This window comes from Notechis scutatus, chromosome Z, assembly GCF_049901735.1.
Source record: "Notechis scutatus isolate UNSWTSFEM ecotype Mainland chromosome Z, rNotScu1.2, whole genome shotgun sequence".
Classification (NCBI taxonomy): Eukaryota; Metazoa; Chordata; class Lepidosauria; order Squamata; family Elapidae; genus Notechis; species Notechis scutatus.
Window position 1 is genome coordinate 67,224,006 of NC_142025.1, and position 20,684 is coordinate 67,244,689.

The 20,684-nt window shown below is 38.0% G+C and overlaps 1 protein-coding gene across 11 annotated transcripts in view; it reads right to left on the minus strand.

Annotated features, from left to right (window-relative positions):
* ELMO1 (engulfment and cell motility 1) overlaps positions 1-20,684 on the minus strand; it is a 536,034-nt gene that overhangs the window by 477,539 nt on the left and 37,811 nt on the right. For 2 of the 11 annotated variants that reach the window (XM_087947667.1, XM_087947670.1), the window contains exon 2: positions 17,729-17,889. The exons of the other annotated variants lie outside the window; for them this stretch is intronic. The gene's annotated coding sequence lies outside the window, so the exon portion shown is untranslated. The remainder of the gene's footprint in view (positions 1-17,728; positions 17,890-20,684) is intronic. 11 annotated transcript variants of the gene reach the window in all.

The following is a 20,684-nucleotide window of genomic DNA, read 5'->3' on the forward strand; positions in this document are numbered from 1 at the left end:
ATAAAAAGGCATGCCATCCCAATAACAAATCATGACCTTCTAATGTTAAGAGTCTAATACTTCTTAAAAGAATCCATATCAATGTTGCCACCTGGTAATATCGTTCCCAATTGGGTAAACCAAAACCTCCTCTTGATCTAACATCTTGTAACAACTTTAATTTGATTCTTGCCTTTTCCCCCGCCATATATATTTCAATATTATTTTATTTAAGTCTTCAAAATATTCTTTCCATAATTTAATTGGAATTGTCTGAAACAAATATAAAATCCTTGGTAGTATATTCATCTTAATTATGAATATTCTCCTATAAGAAATATCTGTAATTTTTCCAATTTTTTCAAATATGTCGCAATTTGTTGTTTGAGTTTATGGTAGTTATCTTCTTTGAGTGCTCCGCATCTTGCAGTCAGTTGTATTCCTAAATATTTGACTATTTTTTTGTGATCTGGATGTTCAATCTCTCCATCAATTCCTTCTTTTGTTTTTCCACCAAATTTTTAACTAAAATCTTTGTTTTATTTCTGTTTATTTTCAATCCTGCTACTTGTCCATATTCTTCAATCTTCTCTATTAATCTGGGTGCTGTTTTTAGTGGATTCTCTAATATAAAAACCAGATTGTCTGCAAATGTTTGTAGCTTATATTCCTTTTTCATCCCTTTTATTTCACTATCATCTCTAATGTTTCTATTTATTACTTCAAGGGTCAAAAAAAAATAGCAAAGGCGACAGTGGACATCCTTGCCTAGTTTTTTTTTCTAATATTGATATTGTCTGTTAAATCTCCATTTATCATTTCGTTGGCAGATTGCTTATGGTATATTGCCTTTATAGCTTCAACAAATTTTCCACCAAATCCCATTTATTCCATTTGTGATATCATAAACTGCCAATTTACATTATCAAAAGCTTTTTGTGCATCTAAAAACACTAAGGCTATTTGTTTCTCAGAGTGTGTTTCATAACATTCCAAAGTGTTCAAAATTATTCTCAAATTGTCCTTAATTTGCCTCTTCGGCAGAAATCTGTTTTGATCAGCATGTATAAAATTATTCAAATATCTCTTAAGTCTTTCTGCCATTATTGAAGCAAAAATTTTGTAATTTGAATTCAACAGGGAAATAGTTTTTAATTTGTTGCAGATCGGTATCTTCTTTTGGTATTAGGGTAATGTACACCTCTGTCCATAATTTGGGCATTTTAGTTTCAAACAAGACTTCATTGAATCTAACATTGGAATACTTAAAGATTCCTGCAAGGTTTTATAAAATTCTGCTGGTAGCCCATCCGGTCCCGGTGCCTTTCCAGTGTTTTGTCTCTTTAATGCCTCAGTTAATTCCATCATTGTTATTTTCCCCTCTAGCATTATCTTAATCTCCTCAGATATCTTTGCAAGTATTCTTTCACTTTTTCTTCATCAATATTCTCTTGATTATATAATTTTTCATAGTATTTTTGTATTATCTTTTTCTTTTTGTCGTTTCCATTACATGCCCTTCCTTGATCATCTATTAGTTGCATTATCTTTTCCATTTCTTTCTCTTTTTTCAGCTTATATGCCAACCATCTGCCTGATTTATTTGCATTTTCGAAGAAATTTTGTTTAGCACTCCTAATTTTGGGGGCTAACTCTTCTTCTTCCATCAACCCATTTTATGTTTAATTATATCCATTTGATTTTTGATACTTTTTTTGTGGATATTTTTGTAAGTCCTTCTCAAGTTCCCTGTAGTCCTCCTCTAATCTCTGTTGTATTCGTTTTTTCTTAATTTTTTTCCTCGTATAATTTATTATCAGACCTCTGGCAAAGGCCTTCATGGTATCCCATAAGTTTTGCAATGAGGTGTCCTCTTTATTATTCTCCTTAAAAAAGAAACCCAATTCCTTTTCCATTTTTTGTAGAAATTCTTTTTCTTTCAATATTGTGTTGTTCAAAGTCCATCTAGATCTTTTCCTCTGTCCTTGTCACTCAATTTGTATTGGATTGTGATCTGCCCAAGTACTTGCTTCAATGTTTACTTCTTTTACATTGGAAATCAAATCCATTGACATCCAGATCATATCTATTCTTGACATGATAAATGTCTATTAGAATAAAAAATGTATTGTCTATTCCTTTTGTTTCTTTCCCTCCAAACATCTTGGATGCTTAGTTCCTCTACCATTTTGAAGAAGGATTTTGACAAAGTCTTTCTATTTTGTCTATTAGTTTTCTGAGTTATATAGTCCAGGTTTACATCTACTATTCCATTACATATATTATCATATTCCAATTCAATAATTTTACTGTGTTAAGTTTTTGTAGAATTCTTCTTGTTTTTCATTAGGGTCATATATTGCTACTAAAAGTATCTTTAAGTTGTTATCAATTATTTCCACCATTAATATTCTTCATTTTTCATCTGTAAAAATTAATTCAGCTTTAATTGTATTTTTAATGTATAGTGCAACTCCCCTTTTTTTCTTTTGAGCCAATTAGGTATATAAGTTCCTGATTTTAGTATTTATTAACATCTGAACATGTTGTTTTTTAATATGGACTTCTTGCAAGCATATTATATCCAGTTTTAATTATTCTAATTTATGAAATATTTTCCTTCTTTTTATAGCCAAATTCAGTCCATTTATATTCATTGTGATCAGTTTCTTTTCTTCCATTGTTCATACCTTATATGTAGGATTTATAGCTTTAGTAGACCTTTGCTCCCTCACTTCTTTATACTCCATTCTTCTGCCTATTGCTCCTTTCTCACATATTGCTTCTTCTTGGATTATTTTATCTCTTACTTCAATCATTTCTTCTTGAATTTTGATTGTTTCCTCTTCTCACAATTTCTCATCCCTCTAAGATATTCTCCATAAAATAGTTTTGCTTTCTCTATTGAGTCTATTATATGTCTTTGCTCCTGCCAGGTGAACATAAGACCTTCTGGAAACAGCCATCTATAATTCACACCCTTCTTAATTAAAATTTATGTCAAGAATTGAGAGTCTCTTCTTATTTCCCTCACTTTCCTTGGTACTTGTTTTAGGACCACAATCTCCTTGTCTTTGTATTTCAGTGGTTCATCTCTTGAGCTTTGTAAAATTTGTGTTTTAATTGCCTTTTTAGTAAATCTTACATGAACTTCTCTAGGTAATTTATTTCTCATTGTATATCTTGTAAATACTCGATACACCTCATCTGTGCCATCCATCATTTTCTTTGGATATCTTCAAGGCATTTGCCAGCATTTGTATCATTATTTCAGCAAGGTTTTCTCCCTTTTCCAGGCATGATATTCCGCTCTGGAAAAAAATCGGGGCCGGACAAAGAGACCCCCGCCGCGCGCCCGGGAGCGCCCGCTGCTTTCCCTCGCCAGGGCCGGGCGGCGGTGTGTTGCACAGAGGCTGGTCTGTGGCTGGCCCAGCTCCCTTTCCTGCTGCTCAGCGGCCTCCACTGCACCGCCCGGGCTCCGCTCAGATATCCGGCTGGGGCTGTCAGGAGTTGCTACCGCCGGCGCAGCTCCACGCGGCTCCAGTCCTGCGTTGCCTCGGGAAGGAAAGGCAAAACCAGGAGCCGCTGCTGCCGTTGCAAGCGCCGCCGCGGCTCTTCCTTTTGCCTTTCCCTTCCTGAGGCAACGCGGGACTGGAGCCGCGCCAGCAACTCCTGACTCGGGGCCTCCGAGGGAGGGAAGGAGGAGAAGAAGGGGTGGGGGGAAAGGAGGGGGCGATTCCCAAAAAATCAGAATTCCAATTTTAATCGGAAGAATATCATGCCTGCTTTTCTTCTTCTATATTTTGGAATCTAAGATAAAAATCTGCCCTGTCCAACTCCCAGCCCAGCATCCCACTTCTTCTATTGTGTTCAACAGCAGTCAGTCTATTATCAATTGCACCAATTTTCTTGTCTCTCTGATCACCTTTCTCTTCTATTTCTTGAAATCTTTCCTCATATTTCATCATCATTTGTTGTATGTTCTCCACTTTCTCATCTGTTTTCTCTGTTGTCTTTTTTTTTGTACTACTTGCATTACCATTTGTAATGTAACTTCCTTCTCTTTTTCCTTTTCCTGTTGCAGCATCATATGTATTGATCACTGTCCAGTAAGTGGGGAGGATGAAGTGGGTATTGATGAGCCTGTAATCTTCTTCATTTCAAATTAGGCATAATTCTAATCATAACCCCCAGATACAATCTTCAGGTTCTTCTTTACCTTAATCCAATTAAAAAGGGAGATGTATATGTAAAGGGTACAGTAAAAGATGAAAGATAAAAATAAAAATGAGGATAAAATTAATCCATAGAGGGCTCCAAAGAACCAGGAAAGGAACACAAAATTAGGCCCAAATTAATCCATCAATGATATTTAAAAGTAAAAATACGGGAATGGAAAAAGAAAGGAAAAAGGGAAAAAAAACAAAATGTAATTCAAAAAACTAAGGATGAAGAAAAAAAGAATATCTAATAATGGAGTCGAGGCCTAGTTAGAAATAAAACCAAGCAACCCAGAAAAATCAGGCCATTCGCAGCTGTCAGCAAAAAAGAAAAAATAGCAAAGGCTTTATTGTTAGAACTTCTGTCACAGAGCAAAACCCTGCCACCGTATACCAAGGCTTGCTATAAACAAATTTCAGCAATGTCAGTTCAAGGTCACCATAAGCTCTTTCCTCTCAGCTCCAATCTCCAGCCATTAAAGTTATTTTACAAGAAGAACACTTGTATTAACATTCCTTCAGTGCTCTTCTCTAAATATAGATAATCTAGCTGGAAAGTTCCCACAACTTTTATTTCATGAAATAAATAAAAGAAAAAGAAAAACCCTTTAGGTGGCAGTGTTGCTTTATTTGCTCAGCCTTCACTACTATTTTACAAAGTAGCCAAAGCAGGAAAGTAAAAGTTTAGAATTCCTTTTCAGAGAAAAACAAAGGAAATTATCAATAGAAAAACCAAATTCCCTTTTTAAGACCAATGTTAAGTTTAGTTCTTCAATACTTATGGAATAAAAATGTTCAGTCCAGTTGAAGGAAAAAATAAAGTCCTTTTGTATGCTATATCACTGTTTAAAAAAAATATCAATTTGACATCAGGCTTATTTTCATCACTGTCCCTTTTTTTGTCTTCAATGCTCTTAGGGTGATCTCAGTCCCAAAAGTAAATTAGTTAAATCTCACCCAGAGCCATCACACTTTCTTTCTTCTTCTTCCTTCCGGAGCTGTCCCAACTTTCAGCAGCTTTAATGGCTGCTTCCGCCACAGACAGTTTGAAGAGCTTCTCCTGGATCAACCAGGGACTTTGCGATGTCCCTGGGATCAACAGGATGTGCTCTTCTTGTTCACCATCTCTTCAGGACTGTTTAGGTCCTGCTAGACTAGACCGTCCAGCTGTGGGAATATCGGCGTCGGCCCCGGATCCCCAAGATCCTCCATCCGTCTCGTCATGATGTCAGCCCCGCCCCCTCTACTTTATGATTTTTGACTCTTGATGAATGTATCTTTTCCTTTATGTATACTGAGAGCATTTGCACCAAGACAAATTCCTTGTGTGTCCAATCACACTTGGCCAATATAGAATTCTATTCTATTCTATTCTATTCTATTCTATTCTATTCTATTCTATTCTATTCTATTCTATTCTATTCTATTCTATTCTAAAATATTGTAAACAAATACATTCCCTTAATATTTAGCCATCACTAATCTAGTAGCCATTATCAAATTTACAATCAATTCCCTTTTTGTTTCATTTATATCCCATCTTTCCACCAGTAACAGTAATGCAATTCTCAATGACATATCTACATTTACATTCAAAAGTGCATTTATTTCTCTAAACAGCATGTCCCATATTTTTTGTGCATTATCACAATCCCACCACATACGTTTATATGTTCCAACTTCTATCTTGCACCTCCAACAAATATTTGTATATTTACCATCTATTTGATTTAATTTACGTGGTGTTAGGTACCACCTTCATATCACTTTATATCCATTTTCCTTAACTCTAACTGATATATTCTTTTATACTCTTCTATTCCAAATATTTTTCCAATCATTATCATTTAGTTCTCCTAAATCTGATTCCCAAATTAATTTTAAACCTTTTGCCTGCTCTTCTAATTCAGTTAATATTCTAAACATTTTCCCAATTCTTCCTTTACCTATATATTCTTCATTCACCATACATTCTTTTATAATCATTTCAAATTTTGTTAACTGTCTATCCTTCTCCTTGAATCCTTGTTCCACTTTTATCCATTTCTCTAATTGTATCAAATTCAGCCAATTTAATTTAATGTCCGATAAAACGTTCTTTAATTGTGTTATATTCTTTATCTTGTTCTTCCAGTCTTCCCATTTATATATCTGATTTTCTTTTAATTTACTAATCTCTTATTTCAATTCAATCTTAGGGAATTTCTTCATTTCCACCTCCAGTGTTAAAGGAGAAATTTCTGGCATTAACCAATATCTCCATTTATTCCATAATTCTATCAAATTTTAAAAAGGGATTTTGGATTCTCCTAGCAATTTTTTAAATATCCTTTTTAAACCAATATGTTTCTATAGGATCACCTGTTTTCCTTAATTCTTTCAACTCTATATATCTCCATATTAAATCTCTAGTTACTGCTATAATAACTGGGACCACCTTAATTGGTTAGCTACCCAATAATTTCTAACATTTGGAAGACCAGCCCACCCTTTTTTGCTTCATACCATAATGCTTTACTTATTCTTGCTCTCTTACCTCCATTACAATACACCTCCAGCAACCTCTGTATTTGCTTTAATTCTTGATCCGAAAATTTAATTGGGATCATTCAAAACAAAAACAAATTTTTTTTGGTAAAACTTTCATTTTTATCATTGCAATTCTTCCAAACCATGATAATTTTACTTCCTCATATTTATCTATTTTATCTTTTAACTTTTCATAATTTATTTTCTTTAACTCTTGAATATTTTTTGGGATGTCAATACCTAAATATTTAATACTATCTAATATTTTTAATTTATATTTTCGTTTCAATACATCCATTTCTTCATTACTATGGTTATATAACATCATATCTGATTTTTCCCAATTTATTTATAATCCACAATATTTCCCAAATTCATTCAGAGATAAATATATCCTCTCTATAACTAGGGGATTTTGAAATTTTAATAATGTATCATCTGCAAATACATTTATTTTAGTTTTCTTCTGTACGCCAATTCCTTCAATCAATGAATCTTCCCTAATTGCATTTGCCAAAGCCTCCATCAGTAATGCAAATAAAACTGGAGATAAAAAGCAACCCTGTCTCATTCCTTAGCTTAAGGTTATTGTCCCTGTAACACCGTCATTTATAACTATTCTCACTTTATTCTCTGAATATAGTTGATTTATCACTTTTCTAAAAAAATTTCCAAAACCTAAATTCTCTATTAATATTTTCAATGTAGGCCATTCCACACAATCAAAGGCCTTAAATACCATGTTTCTCATATAATAAGGCTGGGTCTTATTTTTTTTGAGCCCTGAAAAAATGGCTAGGACGTCTTTCGGGGGTGAATTAATTTCTCCCGCCTGTGCACCCTCACCTAAGCCCCCCACAGGCAGCCACGCCTCACCACCAGCCACTCCTAACAGCCGATCATGGCGGAGCATGGACCCTACCCCCGCCAAGCACCTTTGCTGCAGAGCCATGGTTCACACCACTGCTGCTGCTGTTGTTGGAGACAGCGCTGGTGAGAGAGGGACAGCTGCAGCTCGGCCTGGGTGCCCTTGGGCTGCAGGAACTGTGCACCAGGACTTTTGGAAACTTGCAGAACCCGAGGCTGGAGCACCAAGGGTAGCAGCAGCAGAGACGTTCACTCAGCTCTTCTCACACCCAACCAGCCGCTCAGGATTAAATGAAAATGCACTGCGTGGTGCTCCGAGTTACCTCAAAATGTTTTTTTCCCTGTTGTTGTGGGGACGGGGAAAAGCGGGAGTGACTCAGACGCTGTTGTTGGAGCCGGCGCTGGTGAGAGAGGTGCCAGCGCCGGTAGGAACCGTGGAAGCTATGGAGGCCCAAGAAGCGGCTGAAACACTGCCGGCGGACATCCACGCCGATGCTGCCCACCCACTGACCCGCTTGGCAGGGGTAGGGAGTCCTCCATGCTCTGCCATGATCGGCCATTAGGAGTGGCTGGTGGCGAGGAGTGACTGCCCGTGGGGTGCTTCTAATGGCAAGTTTCCCCCACTGCACTTCCCCCCATGTCGCATGTTTTAAAATAGGCCTAAATTTGGGGGGAAGGGCTTAATTTCATTTTATGCTTAGAAAACATGTTGGGACTTCCTATTTGGAGAAACATGGTACATCTAATGCTAATACATCATCTCTTTTTTTATTCTTTATATAACAACCTATGTTTAATACCCTTCTTACTAATCTGACATTTGTCAGCCTCTTATAAATGGTTATTTTTAATATAATTTTCTATAAATATATTCAATCTACTTGCCAATATTGCTGTGAAAATCTTAGCATCCTGATTTATAAGGGATATTGGTATACATGATCCTAGGTTTGTATGATCTTTATTTGGTTTCACTATCAGTATTATCAAGGATTGCTTCTAGGAACTTGGAATATTTTCCTTTTCCATTATTTTATTAAACATTATCTTCATCTTTGGCACCAATAGTCCTTTAAAAATTTTATAATATTCTACACCAAGTCCATCTAACCCTGGAGACTTACCTATTTCCTTTTCTTCTATTTGTGATTCCATTATTTCTTTATCATATTCTTGAATTTTACAATTTAAATTCTTTTCTATATATGCCTGACTTTCATTCATATTTATATCATTTCCCTTATACAGCTTTTCAAAGAACTTCTGAAATATCACCAACTTTTCTCTCATTATGTTACATCTTTCCCCCTTATCATTCTTTATTACTCCATCAGGCTTTTTGCCTTTTTAATTTGTGTGGCTCTAGCCAATATTCTAGAATTTTTATTACTATTTTCATAAAACTCCCTGTTTAAATATATTAAATTCTTTGAACCTGTTCTATCTCAATATTTTGCAACTCTTTTCTTTTAGCTGATAATTCTAACATAATCCTATTCTCTCTGCTTTCTATATATTTACTCTCTAGTTCCCTAATTTCCTCCTCCAACCATTTAATATTTTTCTCTTTTTGTTTTTTTATATTATAAGAGTATTTTGTCCCTAAATCTCTCACTACTGCTTTCATTGCATCCCATATTACACCTATATTACTACCTCCCTCTTCATTTATAGTCCATATTTCTTTTAATTCCCTTTCCATTTTTTCTAAAATCTCTTTATTTTTAAAAATCCTCAAATCCATTTTCCATCTACTTGCCTGTTTATCATCACAATCTTTTTCCATATCTATAATTGGATTGCATGATCAGATATTTTAATTATTTTATCTCTACTTTCATTATTTTAGAGAATATTTCCGATGTTACAAATATATAATCTATTCTTGTAAAACTTTTATGTCTACCAGAAAAATATGTATAACTCTTTTGATTACCATGTAGTTCTCTCCAAACATCTTTCAATCTATTTATATTAATAAATTTTCTTAAATCTGTATTATTATATTTTATTTCTACTTTTGATGGATTGGATTATCCATAACCATATTATACCTGCCATTATCACATAACCTTTTTTGACTTCTTCTACTCCTTTATATACCCTATTATAAATATTGGGGACAAAATTGGGATATTCAAAGAAATGAGTGGTATAATGAAATTTGGAGTATGTCAACAAATGATAAATTAACAACAGAAATTAAATTTTAAAAAGGAATGATTAAAGCAAACAATTTTAATGAAATATGGGGGGATTTTATAAAAACAAATGTTGGTGGAAGGCAAATGGAATAAACTTACTCAAGATTATATGTCATTTTGGAAGGGATGAGGGCATAATTGGAATATCTAGTAAATCTTTTAATTGTTATAGAAGAATTGTAAGAAAAAATGGCCTCTGGGGGTAGGGTTCACTGTAATATTTGTATTTTTTCTTTCCCCCCCCTTTTTTTTTTGTATTTAGATGTATATGTACTATGTTTGTATTATTTGTATTTAAAATAAAAATATTAATTTAAAAAAAAGAAAGGAGAAAATAGGTCTAAAGATAAAAGATCAGAATATAATGCACTGGAAATTATCTTACTTTAATCTTTCAAACTAGCATTTGCTCATCACTGCGTATTAGAATGTTAATTGGATTTATTTTAATAAAAATCCTACTTAAACAAATAAAAAAATACATTCCCTTAATATAAAAATGACATGTGTGAGTTTTTAACTTTAAGGTGCTATGTGAAACTAGTTTCTATTAAGCTATAAACAACTGTTCTTCTGGGTGGATACTACCACAGAATAATGATGATCTAAAGCAGAGGTCGCCAACCTTTTGGATCTCAGGGACCACCAAACTCATAATTTTAAATCCCAGGGACCACTAACCGGTTCTGTGGGCATGGCCTAATTTGTGGGTGTGGCTTGGTGATCATGTGACTGTCTGGGCATGGCTTGTATGTAAATATTATAAATATTTATATAAATATTGATTTTTTTTTTATAAAAAAAGAACTTTTATCCAAAATAAGGGAAAGCAGGCAGGCAGATTGAGTTGCTCACAGAATCACAGCTTCATTCAATGATCTATTTATCTGCCATCAGCTAGCTCAGTCTGTCACATAAAATTTGCTTGCAAGCAAACTCATAAAATTTGCTAGCAAGCAAACTCACAAAAATAAATCACAACACACAATGTATTTAAATATTGATTATTTTTAATAAAAAGAGCAACTTTTACCCAAAACCAGGCAAAGCAGGCAGGCAGATTGAGTTGCTCACAGAATCATTCAGTGATCTATCTATCTGCCTTTGGCTAACTCAGTCTGTCACATAAAATTTGCTTGCTGTGAGTCTGCACTGAATAATAGAACCTTCAGTCTTAAGGAAGGCTTGGCTGTGCTTAAAAGCAGAACCGAAGATCTAAAGACTAGCTAGAAAGCAAGAAATCCAACCATTTCCTGTTTCCTAGCTAATCTAAATCTCCCAGCACAGCAGAACAGCTGATGGTCGGAAAAAGGAAAAGGGTCATTGGTTTGACCTTTCTCTTTGGGTGGAGATAGCATTCAGGATTGGGTTGATCAGTCTCCACTTGTGATTGGACTGAGTCTGTCAAATCTTTGAGGACACTCCCTCTGCTGCTAGGGACCTCCCTAGAAATTGGCGAAGGAATAGTGACAAACTGACGTGTTCTCCTATAATTATAACATACACCATTACATTTGGAATGCACCACAAATGGGTGGGACTGAATGCTATCTACACCCAAAGAGAAAGGTTGTTTCACATGAGAACCAATGACCCTTCTCCATTGTGGTGGAGATAGCATTCTGGATTGGGACATACCAAAGCAGGCTGTCCTATGGGTGGGCCTAGTGCAGTCCGAATCCGTTATACAGGTTGGACCTTTTGCAGAACCCTCCATCCAAAAGCTACCTCAGCAGAAGCAAAAGAGTCCAGCTTATAGTGTCTGATGAATGGAGGTGAGGCCCAGGTAGCTGCCCTGCAAACCTCCTCCAATGAGGCTTGGGTGGCCCATGCTGTTGATGTGGCCACACTTCTTGTTGAGTGCACTGTTATCCTTGGAGGAACTGCAAGTCCTTGGGATTGGTAGGCTTTGGATATGCATAGCCTTATCCATCTCCCAATAGTTGGAGTCACCTTGCAGCCCATGGTAGAAGGTTGAAAGGAAATAAAGAGGGATTCAGACCTCCTGAAGGACGATGTCCTCTTAACGTAAATCTTCAAGGCTCTCCGAATGTCCAGAGTATGCCATCTTCTTTCTAACGTGTGCACAGGATGCGAACAAAAATCAGGTAAGATTAGTTCCTGAGCTCTGTGGAACCACGAGTTCACCTTTGGCATGACTGAAGAATCTAGTCAGGGATGTCAGTGGTGGCTTGCAGGGCTGCAACTGGGGTATCGACCTCGGGCACTTCCAGGGCTTTGGCTTGATCTCCTCCCATGTTGAACATCTTCTTGTCCAGGAAGGAAGGGCTTGGACCCCACCCAAGGGATGACCATTGTCTTTGGATGAAAGTGGTGAACATCTTTGGTGCAGGGATGACTGCTGTTACTGTTTTTTCTAAAAATAGTGGGTCATTGGGGTCTTCAGAAGGGTCAGTAGGCTCCTGTGGTTCAGGAACCAATCCCTGCCCTGTGGCTTTTTTCACCTTGAAAAGGAGCGACCTGAAGATGGCTGATTGGAACAGACCTGGTATAGAGACTTGGTCAGCATCATTGAGGCCTTCATCATCAGAGTAGTTTCTGTTCATCAGTTCCCCACTTTCAGATGTGATAGAGTGGGAGCTTTCAGCAGGAGCATATGAGCCTGATTCTGAATGCAGGGAAAATCATCCTCATGATGAGACCTGTGTCTCCTGCTATGTGTGGATGAAGGAACTGAAGCCTCTGAGGGTGATCTCCTAGTCTGTCTCAAGACAGCTGAAACCCTTTGCCTTACTGACTCATTTAACATAGCCTGCATATTAACCTGGTACTCAGACTCCTGCCCCCTGACTGGCCTAATTCCAGCTGACATGGGGGTGAATGTGGCTTCTGCAGCCCTTCTGTCAGTTGCTCTGTTGCTGGTCGGACAGAGAAGAAATTTCTAATCTCTGAAGCCTCAATAGAATCCTATTGCTCTTCAGGTCCCCCTGTGCCCGCTTCCGTTACTGCACTCCTGTCAGTTTGCAGCTGCCTATCTCCTGTTAATAAGCTCCTATTTAGGCAGGAATTCCTTCAGAAGTTTGAGCCTCTTCTTTTCCCCGAGCCCACAACTTATCTAGAGCCTTGTCTCTTCGGTGCTCATCCCGCTCCGCTGCCTTGGAGCTCTTTCGAGCCCCTGCAACCTTGTCCTTTGGCTTGGGATTATAATAGGGAGCTGTTTGGTCTGGGGCTGCTGGGCTTAGAGAGTGTGACGGCCAGCGAGCCATCTCCTTGCCTCTCCTGACATCGTGGCTAGCGTTTGACTCCGCCATGTTTAACTCCGAGGTTTTATTCCAGAGTTTCCACCAGTTGCTCTGCAGTCTTTCCTAACTTTAAGTACTCTAAGGCTACTTGACTTGTCACTCTGCACAGAGATTCCTGCCTTCGCTGAAGTCTTCTGCCCCTTTAACGCTGCCGCGATTAAACAGGCGTCTGCAACGGCCAATTAAAGCCACTGAGAGCCTTGCCAGCCAAAGCACAGGGACGCAGTGTGGATGGTGTAAAGAGAAGGACCAGGGGAGACATGATAGCAATCTTCCAATATCTGAGGAGCTGCCACAGAGAGGAAGGGATCAAGCGCCTGTAGGCCAGACAAGGAATAATGGATGGAAACTGAACAAGGAGAGATTTAACCTGGAAATGAGGGTTTTTTTTGACAGTGAGAACAATCAACCAATGGAACAGCTTGCCCTTGGAAGTTGTGGGAGCGCCATCACTTGAGACTTTCAAGAAGAGATTGGACTGCCATTTGTCAGAATTGGTGTAGGGTCTCCTGCTTGGGCAGGGGGTTGGACTAGATGACCTACAAGTTCCCTTCCAACTCAGATTATCTGTTAAACTGTTAAAACACACTTCCCACGAAACATATCTCAGTATGATGTAGATCGGCCCTCAGCCGATCCATCGTCTGACGGCCTGGGGTGAAGCCCCTGACCATGCTGTCTTTGACAGCTGTCAGACCAGTAGACCAGTTCCTCTTTGAAATAGTATTCACGATTGGTGATATTTTTCTTTGTTTGTTGAGTTAAATTCAATTAAATTTTGGTTGTTTAGGAGAATAAATTAACACATCGTTCAGCTAGCTGACTGAGTCAATTTCTAGGGAGGTCCCTAGCAGCAGAGGGAGTATCCTCAAAGATTTGACAGACTCAGTCCAATCACAAGCGTAGACTGATCAACCCAATCCTGAATGCTATCTCCACCACAATGGAGAAATAGCAATTTAGCAGGCAAGTTTGCCAGGTAAGGAGTGAGTGGGTGGGGAGGGTTCCCACAGGCCATGTGGGCGGCACAGCCTTGTGTTTCTGCACAGCCTGGATTAATTGCTTGGGGGGGGCTCTGGGGTTGAGATTACTCTGCAGCCCACCAGTTGGCGACCGCTGATCTAAAGCACTCTGAGTAGAAAAAGGGAGCCTAATGCAGGCAGAACCACTTCATTTGAACTTTATTCGTCATAGAGTTAAGGGGAGGAAGAAGGCTAAAGTTTATAGCCTCCACATGTTGGGAGCACATACTGGAGAGAGGACCATTTTGATCAAATAAGCCAGTAGAATCTACTTGCAGAAATGGAGGCTGCTTTCTACAAGCTTTCTACACTTACACTAAGTGAAGACGTAAAGTACTACTAATGCAGAAGATTAACAAAATGCACTAGCAAGAATGCAGAAGGCAGTCTTTATATCATAACGAGAATTGTGGATTATGGGATATGTGGAGAGGTACTGTGACGGGACTGACATGGGTTGGGAAGTTGCCTGGGAATACCTGGGAATGCACAAGAGGCACCATTCAGATCAGGACAGTCTGCAGGAGCGGGGATGCAGGTCAGGAAGCGTATGTGAAAATGTCCAAGAAGTGCCACATGGGTCAGGAAAGGTGCATGGAGAATTATCCAGGTCAGGAATGATGCATGGGGAACTGCAAGAATACCTGCAGGTCAGGGAAGGTACGTGGGAGACTCTCACATGTTGGGAAAGCATCACAGGTTGGGGAAGATGGGGGGTTAGTATGTGTGAGAAGTACATATAAGGGTTCCTTCCTTCCCTCTTCCTTTCTCATTCCAGCAGGTAAGTGAATGGAGTGAAGAATTACAAAAGTGGTTGGGAAACTGGCATGGTATGCTGAAAATGAATGTCACATGATTGCAACAGCAGCAGCCCTGTAGTGTATAGCAACAACTAATTGCACTGAAACAGCCATAATTTCCCAAAATTTCATTTCTTCAGGAATCATGGTGTAGATTTTGGACATATTCTATAAGTTATCTCCTATGAGGTACCTTGGTTCAAAAATTATCGCCCCGTAATACACCATTTCATCGAATTAAAGATCATGACATCAAGAATTTAAATAGTGTATAGCTAGATGATATAAGTTGACAATTATTCTTTACTCTGTATTATAACAAGTAACGCTGCTTCTGGACCGAGTCTACTTCAACATTGGGTGAATACAGTAATTAAATGAATTGGCTAAAAAAATTATATGTAAAAAAATATAAGAAAGCTTTTTTTCTTTTTTAATCAGCTCATTTGGAGATTTATTCTAGAATCCGTGTAAATTCTAATCCAAATGCTACGTAAGTATATTTTCAACATAATTTAGATCATGAACTGAGTTCTTTTAGGTAAACAATTATCAAGTTTTATTTACTGTATCTGGTTATGTTATTTATAAATATGACACTCCATATGAAAACATGGAAGTATAACGTAAAAGACCAAAATATATGTAACTGAAAAACAGAATGCAGAAATAATTATTCTTAGCAATATTGATTCCCGCCATATCATAAAGGCTGAAATGTTACTCATTGTTATAATCCAATTAATTTTTAATTAATGTATCCTAGCAAACCTTTATTTTTATTTTTTGCCCATGTCCTCATGATATTGTCTACTCCTTCCTAGACTCCACGTTGTATGTATTTGGAAAACTATAGTCTTGTTCCTCAGCAGGCAACCTTGTGCCTATACTCATGGCACTTTCAGGTGGGGGAGATCAGCTCGGTATTACCTGGGCACTTTAGACTGGAATGGATACATCTACTCATCTCCATTTTCTGGGCATCATCCTCCAGAATAGCATTTGCTTTGGGCAATTCATTCAAACCAAGCTTCCTTTTACCCAGTAGACTTTTTACCTTACACAAAGATTTGGATTCGCTCAAAAAGTAGCTGATCAGCAGTGGGAGTTGTTCTAAAATAGGAACTTTCTGGCTATTGTTTCATGGCTCAGGATACATACAAAGTGCTATTTAGGCTATTTTGTATTAAGGATTGCATCCTTGCTCAAACAGGTACCATGGGGGAGAAGGAACCCTACAGTCTATAAAAAAAAGGCTCTCTCATTGCATTAAGCACCACCTCCTCCCATCAGTTATTAGTGGACTACTTTTAAACACAGGTTTAGTGTCCTTTCAGAAGACTAAATTGATGTTTAAATATACTTGTCAAAATGATGCAAGGGAGGAAGCCTCCGATTTTATTATATGCCTATTCGTATCAGTTGTCAAACACAGAAATGCACATCCCTCTGGCTAAACTATGCACATTCCTGTGTTTCTATTACGTTATTAGGCACCCAGGGTTTATAGAGTCCCATGAAATTCTCCTATATCTCTCCTTCCCATTATATACATCCTACTACATTAGAATAGAATAGAATAGAATAGAATAGAATAGAATAGAATAGAATAGAATAGAATAGAATAGAATAGAATAGAATAGAATAGAATTCTTTATTGGCCAAGTGTGATTGGACACACAAGGAATTTGTCTTCATGCATATGCTCTCAATGTACATAAAAGAAAAGATACATCCGTCAAGAATCATACGGTACAACACAATAATAGTCATAGGGTACAATAAGGAATCAAATCATACTAGGAAGCAGTCAATAAAAATTATAAGGATACAAGCAACAAAGTTACAGTCATAAAATCATAAGTGGGAGGAGATGGGTGAAAGGAAGGATGGGAGAATTAATAGTAATAGTAATGCAAAATTAGTAAATAGTTTGAGAAGTGTTGAGGGAATTATTTGTTTAGCAGAGTGATGGCGTTCGGGGGAAAACTGATCTTGTGTCTAGTTGTTCTGGTGTGCAGTGCTCTATAGTGTCGTTTTGAGGGTAGGAGTTGAAACAGTTTATGTTTAGGTGAGAGGTCTGTAAATATTTTCACAGCCCTCTTTTTTGACTCGTGCAGTATACAGGTCCATTAGCCAACTAGCAGCTTATAAATGCAGAGACAGGCTTGCCCAGAACACCCATTTGATGGCAGCATGTCTGAGGCAGGATAGAAAGTAGTAATAGCAGCAGTAAATGTTCTACTGATTCAAGAACTGATGTTTAGTATTTTAAACATGAGGAAGAACCCTTAGAAAGAGTTTCCAAGTACGGATAGGGAAAAACGATCAGAAATATTCACAGTGATTATTTCTCAGTTCTGAACTGCTAATTTTCCATCAACAATGACTCTACTTTTCTGATTTCAGCAAAGCGTATTTTAAGAATTATTTAACTATGATGCATCCGTTAGATATTCTCCATATGTATTCTGTGGGATCTACATCATTGCATGCCACCAAAGGTCGAAACAATAAATAAGGATAACCATTCCATTTTCTTACTTTCTTTCATACCAAAACCAATCATTCTCATTTACCTTTGTACATATACAAATAAACAGCTTACTATGTAAGGTATTATATTTGGACTGCAGGTCTCCTGATGATCACTTGATGGAAGCAATCAGACATAAAACATTCTAGCTCTCTGCTATCTGGTTATGGTCAACCATTATAATAGATCTACTTTATATAAAGCACAGGTAAAGGTGGCTTTTTGTCTATAGCAATCAATAGTTAATAAAACATGTCTACAGATAGGCAAAACAGGAATCCAAACAGATTGGGCGTTGGTAGATTTACCTGAGACACCCTTTCTATACATGCTGTGAGAGAGTCCAGGATAGGGAAAGACTCCGACTCCTCCTACATCATTGAGCTGAATCTGCCAAAGCTATAAAAGCCAGCCCCTGCTGTTGGTCCCCAGCTTTTCAGCAAAGAAAGTTGACAAACGTGGCGTATCTCTGAAAAAGATGAGTGAGAAGACCCCTCCCCAACTATGACCAGATGAAAACAGGATGGGGCTGGACTCTCTTGCAGCATATATAGAAATGGCGTCTCTGGTAAATCTACCAATGCCCATTCTCTCCACACTGCTATGAGAGTCTAGGATAGGGACATACCAAAGCCTGCATGTCCAAGGGAGGGTCTATGTCTGGTCCTCTCAGTCCGACACTGGAAGAACCTTCTGAAGCACTCTCCTGCCAAATGCTGCTTCTGCAGAGGCAAAGGAGTCCAGTCGATAATGTCAGATAAATGGAGAAGGCGATGCCCAGGTAGTTGCCCTGCAGATCTCCTCAATGGACGCCTGAGTAGTCCAGGCTGCCGATGTGGCTGCACTCCTGGTAGAGTGGGCTGTAAACTTCTTGGGAACTGGGAAAGATAAGGTCTTGTATGCTGTGGAAATACAAGCCTTGATCCATCTGCCCATCATGGCTGGGGAAGCCTTGCTCCCTAAGGAAGCTGATTGGAAAGACACAAACATTGCTTCCGTCTTGTGAAAGGTTGCAGTTCGTTATACATATATACGGAGAGCTCTCCGCACATCCAGCGTATGCCATTTGTGTTCCAACTCATGTCAATGCTTAGGGCAGAAATCTTTGGAATAAGGGTAGGGTCTAAGCATAGCACTACTCTGTTCTCGTGAAATATGCACAAGCCCTGTTTCCCCGAAAGAGCTGACAACTCCAACACTCTTCTGGCCAATGTGATAGCCACCAGGAAGAAACTTTGAGGGTCAAGAAGCAGAGACCACTGACCTTAAAGGTTCAAATGGGGGTCCCGTCAGGGCCTGGAGTACTTTTGGGAGATCCCAAGTGGGATATCTATGAACTACTGGGGAATGCAGGTTTGAGGCTCCCCTCAAAAACCTACGTATTGATGGGTGGTGGGACAGAGAATTATAATTATCCTACGACAATATTGAGGACAAGGATGCAACCTGTCTATGGAGTGTGTTTGGTGAGAGCCCTTTATTCTAGATCTTCCTGTAGGAACACCAGCACATCTGAGACAGTGGCTGATATAGGGTCCCGGATAGCCTTAGAGCACCAACTGCAAAAGGCTCTTCAGATGGCATTATAGATGTGATTGGTTGATGGTTTACGTGATACCTGGATAGTTTTTATCACCTTATTGGGTAAGTTAGTCTGTTTTAGAGATTTCCACTCAAGCGCCATATGGCCAACTGGAACCACCGAGGTTCCGGGTGGCATAAGGCCCCTTGGCAGAGGGAAATCCTGCTGGGTGGGATTTTCCATAGTCAAGCAACTGACAAGTTCAGCAGGTCAGCAAACCAGGGCCATCTGGGTTTTATGAGGCATCAGAAGTACCAGCTCTGCCTTCTCCTCCAACATCTTCCCAAAAACAGCTGGAATGATAGGAAGAGGGAAGAAGGTGTAGAGGAGACATGGAGATTATCTGTTCCGAAGTGCATTGGTCCCCTCCACTCCCTGGGTAGGAAACCTAGTAAAGAATCTGTCAACCTGCGCATTCTGGGGAGTGGTGAATAGGTCTACTACTGGGGGACCAAACCTGTTGGACAGTTCCTGGAGCAGGGATGAAGGCATCATTCCGAGTGGTCGACCTTGGTACGACTCAGCCAGTCAGCCTGGATATTGTTTTTTTTATATATATAAATTTTATTTGAGTTTTCACAAAAAGAAAAGAAATACAAATAAAACATCTTTTTTGAAAGCAGCATAATCCCGGGTTACATTTCTTCGTACAGACGCAAATTCAGGTTTATGCTCATTTTTATATTCTATTCCATATCTTATTACTATTTTACATTTTCTACATGGCTTCTCCCCTCTTTTAATTTTCTCAATTTTATTTTATTTATTTCATCTCAATTCAAATCATTATATTTATATTTTTTGTCTGTCCTGTTTCAATTGTCTATTATCTTTTCTCATTAAACGAAATTTCTCCTGTAGTTACTGATTGGAGTATGACGCCTTTATATCTTTCCCCTAAAGTTATAACACTCAATATAATACATAACTTCCACTCGGATTCTGCTTGGTACATTCTTAAACTACACACAGTATTCTTGGGGGGAAAAAAGAAGAAATTATAAATGTATATAATTAAAACAACATTCCATTCCAATTCAATTCTATCATTAATATTAATATTCATTAAAGTCTTAACATTTTTCACGTTACTTTTCAATTAAATATCATACTTCTATGGGAACAATTATAAACTTTCCATAGTTAATTCACCCCCCTTCACTTATATTTTATAAAACATTGACTAATTAAAACGTTCCTGTTCCTTCCTAATTCAATTTTCTCATTTATTTTATTTCATTTACTTTATTCACAAACATTTCACTAAATTACACTAACTATTTTATCCCTCATTCTAATCATATGTTGTTTCCAATTTTCTAAAGTTATTTCTATTACAAATATAACAATACAATCTTATGTACCATTACAGAATCCCTTTTTCAGTTAGATTTTCACCCATTATCTCTAAATAGGTCCTGTTTCTTTATATCTTGCTCCGGACCTTTGTAACTCCTTTTCCTTTCTTTCTTCCCTCTCTTCTTCTCTCTCCCCTTTTTACCCCCTTGTCTCTCTACCTCTATTTCCCTCTTCTGTATTCCCCTTTTCTGTTGCTTTCCAGTATTATACTTATTTTTTGAATTATTTTTCTTTTCTTTGGTTGTTTTTTTAAGTCTTAAATTCTCCATCCTCTTTCCCCCCTTTCCTTTTTCTTCCCCACATAGAGTTACTTGTTCATTAAA